Source organism: Pinus tabuliformis, chromosome 4_1 (genome assembly GCF_031772625.1).
Source record: "Pinus tabuliformis cultivar Carrire ecotype Pingquan chromosome 4_1, CPIR1, whole genome shotgun sequence".
NCBI classification, from domain to species: Eukaryota; Viridiplantae; Streptophyta; class Pinopsida; order Pinales; family Pinaceae; genus Pinus; species Pinus tabuliformis.
In genome coordinates, this window is record NC_142303.1 from 673,261,659 (window position 1) to 673,266,720 (window position 5,062).

The 5,062-nt window shown below is 36.1% G+C and overlaps 1 pseudogene; it reads left to right on the top strand.

Moving 5' to 3' along the window:
* Window positions 1–889: 889 nt before the first annotated feature.
* On the top strand, window positions 890–3,726 carry LOC149177897 (FT-interacting protein 7-like; annotated as a pseudogene).
* Window positions 3,727–5,062: the final 1,336 nt, after the last annotated feature.

Here is a 5,062-nt window from a genome sequence, read left to right on the forward strand (position 1 = left end):
GTTTCCTAGTGCATTTAACCATAGATTGTGACTAGTATTAGGAACGTAGTGCCCTGTTATTAATACATCATGTTTCTGGTACACTCGATAGCAAGTGTGTACCTACAATCAACAAATAAGTGGTTGAAAGTGACAATTTATATACTTGAACTATTAATACATAGTATTTTAGGTTATCTGGTATGTTAGGATTGATTATCCCTAGTAAGATGATTTGGGTGTTTTTTGAGCTTTCTAAGAGAAGACTTGTGTATTTTAGTTATGGTAGGGCATTTTTTATGGGCATTCTTTCCACTATTTATTTCAGAGTTCATTTTATAATTTTCTAGGAAAAATTTGCAAAGGTACATAGGACTAAAGAAGAATTAAGATTGGTATAGAAGAGTAATTGTAGCAACTCCTGCTCTATTAATGTATAACCCTATGTTTTGATCACATAGGTAAGTGTGCCCTACAAGAATGATGACAACAAAAGTAATTGTGGAGGTGCGAGATGCGAAGAACCTCATGCCAAAGGATGGAGAGGGATCAACAAGTCCATTTTTGAAGGTTGATTTTTGTGGAAATAAAAAACGTACAATGACGAAGTATAAGGTTCTGAATCCTACTTGAAATGAGAAATTGGAGTTTACTATAAGTGATACATCAACAATGGTTCATGAGGAACTGGAAATCGAGGTTTGCAATGATAAGAAAAGAACTACAGGTAGACGTCGTCATTTTTTGGGAAGAGATAAGTTTCTGGGGAAGCTCCAATAGAAAAAGCAGCACAAGTTGAATCACCTCCACCTACAGAATATAAGACTGTTGAAACAGCTACGAAGCCTCGAGAAGTATAAAAAGTGGATCACCTAGTAGCAGTAGCAATGCATCATTGGAGAGACCAACCATGGCCCAACCCTCAATCATGACTACAAAATATCTCATGAAGGATTTGGGCAATTCTTATCCAGGCCACAACAAGAGGCATACTTGTTATTTGGTTGAGAAAATGGCATGTCTTTTTGTAAGAATTGTGAAGGAAAGAGCACTTCCATCCAGAAATTCTACAGGTAATGCTCTATTTTGAGATTTATTCTCACACTATATTGTAATAAAAATATTCAGCCATGCATAGAGAAATCTTGTATACTAGGATGGTTCCTCTATTAATGATATTTAGCAATCTTCAGAAAATTAAATTCAGTTTGCAAGGAGTTTTCAACTTAATTGTAATAGATTGTAGTTAGTGTCCAAATTAGTGATGAATTTTGATCTCCATAGGGAACCAGACTAGTCACTTCAAGACAATATTTCAAATATATGAGCATGGGTAAATTTTCCAGAGATGTCGTGAGAGATGGAATTTTCTAGTTTAGGGGGTTTCTCATTGTTTATTTTTCGAGAAAATAATATTCTTAGTTAATACAGTTCATGTTGAATGATTCAAACTCTTGTTCCCAAATAGTTAAATTATAGGTATTTTCTTGGCTTGATATTCTTTAGAGATGCAATGATGTTCATTATGTTGGTAAGAATTGTGGCATGGTAAGGACTCCATAGAGCTAAGAAAGTTGACTAAATTATTGTCCCTGTGCATTTGTTGCTTAAAATCTAGGCATAATGTGAGAGTTTCCATTCTCAAAAACACTCATGGAATAGTTTATAGTTTGGTAAGTTTAATTTTGGGTCTGAAATATTTGGTTTGTTATAGGGTATGTAGGTGATCTATTTGTGAAAATGAGAGTGGGAGGTGAAATTTTTCGAACACGAAAATTTCATAACATCGCATATCCTGAATGGGACCATATCTTTTCCTTTGGGCCAAGACACACTTCAATCAGCTCCTACCATGGAGATTTTTGTATGGGATGGAAGCAATTCAAGGGATGAATTCCTTGGGGGAATCTGCTTTGATCTCTTGGAGGTTCCAACAAGAGTTCCTCCAGACAACTCTTTGGCACCTTCATGGTTTAGGTTGGAAGTTGATGGTAGAGTCAAAGGTGATATTATGCTTGCAGTTTGGATGGGAACAAAGGCAGATGTAACATTCCTAGAGGCTTGGCAGTCTGATACAGGAGGTATCAGGAATACAAGATCAAAAGTATATTTATCCCCAAATTATGGTATCTAAGGGTCAATGTAATTGAAGCCCAAGACTTGAGATTCTTGAAAAGACAAATTTTCCTGAGCTCAAAGTGAGGGTGGAGTTGGGTATATAGGTTTTGAGGACTAGAACTTCTAATTCTAGAACCTTATCAATCCCATTTTGGAATGAGGTTTTGATCTTTGTTGCAACTGAACCATTTAAGGAACAACTTATGTTATTGGTTGAGGATCGACCTAGTAATGTTGGTAACAAGGATGTCGAGCACTTAGGCCGAACCAGAGTTGCACTAAATCCAATTGAAACGAGACTAGATTACCGTATGATAAGCTCATGGTGGTTCAATTGAGAAAAAGTAAATGGAAAACCCAATGTTAAGTATCAAGGAAGAATTCATCTACGCTTGTGTTTTGATTGGGGATATCATGTAATGGATGAGGTTGCCCATTCAAGCAGTGATTTAAGGCCAACTTCTAAAGAGCTATGGAAACCATGTATAGATGTTCATGAATTGGGAATTTAGGGAGCCAAAAACATGTCACCTATGAAAACCAAAGGAGGAAGAGGTACAAGAGATGCCTACTATCTAGGAAATTATGGGAAAAATGGGTTAGAATGAGAAAAATTATTGATAGATTTGACCCAAGCTAGAATGAGCAATTTGCAGGGGAATTTTATGACCCATGCACTGTTCTAACCTTAGGGTTCTTTGATAATTGGCATATCTACATGAGCAACTCAGATAAGAATTCTTCATCACTCAAAGATGTTCTCATTGGAAAAGTGTGGATTCACATTTCAACACTGGAAAGAAATTGAGTTTATAGAAATTCTTATCCATTGTTGGTTCTCCAACTTTCTAGTGTGAAAAAATGGGAGAAATTGAACTTGAAATGCATGTTTCTTTCTCTTCTTTGCTTGATGTTGTTCATATTTACTCTTAGTCATTGCTTCCTAAGATGAATTATTTGCATCCCTTGAGCCTAAGTCAGTAGGACATGTTAAGAAACAGAACAATGAAGATTGTTGGATTGAAATAAGCTCGTGCTAAGCCACCTTTAAGGTGGGAATTAGTGAAATATATGTTGGATACAGAGTCTAATATGTGGAGCAAGAGGAGAAGTAAGGCTAACTGGTTCAGAATTATGAATGTTCTCTTTGGAGTTACATTTGTTTCTAAATGGGTTGATGATATATGTCAGTGGAGGAATCCCATTGTAATAATTTTAGTGTGTTTCCACTTCTTTGTCCTGGTTTGGTACCCAGAACTCATTGTACCAATAGTTGTCTTCTACATTTTTCTCATTCGTGAATGGCCCCATAGATTTTGGCCTAGGATGCCATTGCACATGGATACATGAATTTCCCATGTAAATGTCGTTGATCACGACGAACTTGATGACGAATGTGATCCATTACAGATCTCTGAGTCTTTTAAAATTGTTACAATGAGATATGATCGATTAAGGATTTTGGTTGCAAGGATACAAACTGTATTGGGTGATTTTGATATGTAGGGGGAGAGAATTCAAGCTTTTCTTACATGGAGAGATCCTTGTTCTACTGACATTTTCATTGCTATAAGTTTCAGTATCTCATGTATGTTGTACACCGTTCATTTAACCATAGATTGTGACTAGTATTAGGAACATAGTGCACTGTTATTGATACAACATGTTTCTGGTAAACTCGATAGCAAGTGTGTGCCTATAATCAACAAATAAGTGGTTGAAAGTGACAATTTATATACTTGAACTATTAATCAAGAGAATTTTGTGGGAACCATGTGACTATTATTGAGGGTTTATTTAACAAATTACCTAGTAAAGGAAATAAACCCCAGCTGCCTCCAAGCTTGTGAAGCAGAAAGGAAAATCTTGGGAAACTACCGCTTCTAAAAATGGAAAGGAAAACCCTATCAACGCAGAAATTGTACCTGAGAACGAATGATGGAGTAAAGAATCAGTCACTGAGTGGATGTGGCATCAAGGCAGTCACAAATAACCTGGAATCCCAAGAAGAAGAGGTCATTGGATCGTTGACGAGCTTATTGTTAATAGATGGAGTTGTAGAGTGATACCCTCCCATCACAAACACTCCAAATGAGAAACTGAAGTGAGTGTTAGGTCGACTAGTTTCTAAAGACACCATAGACAACCAATGTGAGGCTCCCAAATGAGAGGAAGATGCTCCTACCGAATTGTAACTGAAAATTCCTGTATTTTTCAATTCGATATCAGAGATTATTTGAATCATCTAACATCAAAATCAACGTCTCATAACAACACATGTAACATGAGAGAGACTTCTTTTCAAAGGAGAACGCCTTACCACATAATTAAGATTAACTCTAATAAGTAATTCTTACCCATTCCATAATCCAATGAACACTAACCTCTTCATTAAAGAAGAATTAATGAACTAGTGTTAAATGACATATTGGTGAAACATAAGTCATGCAATCCCAATGATTAAAATTTTGAAAGTTTCAAAACTTTAGAGGCTCTTGCCCTGGCATTTAGCATATATAGCAAGTTAGGTGCAAAAGCTCTAACAATGTACATAATTCTTCTTGTCTTTTCCCACAATCTTGCCGCTGGACAGCATGTCGAATTTTGTCTCTTATCAAACATATGCACTAAATTCAAAACAAGTTATGAGCCGACAATCATTTGTTTTTCATTACTCGTCATGCAAGATTCAGAACCCAAATATATGCAGTAAATTCAACACAAGTTCATGAGGTGACAATATGTATTTGGCATTACGGGTTATGCAAGAGTTACGATTTTACACATTTTAAAAGCACAAAAAGTGCTTAGCTACTTACAAACTTCAGTATTTGATGGGCAGTTCGGTGTTCCTTCGGAGGATAACCCATAAGTTTCCCATGCTTCCTAATTACTCTCGACAAGATGTTTAAGTTGAATTAAGTCATTGAGTTTTTGGTTACGTTAGCTTAATTACGTGGCGTCT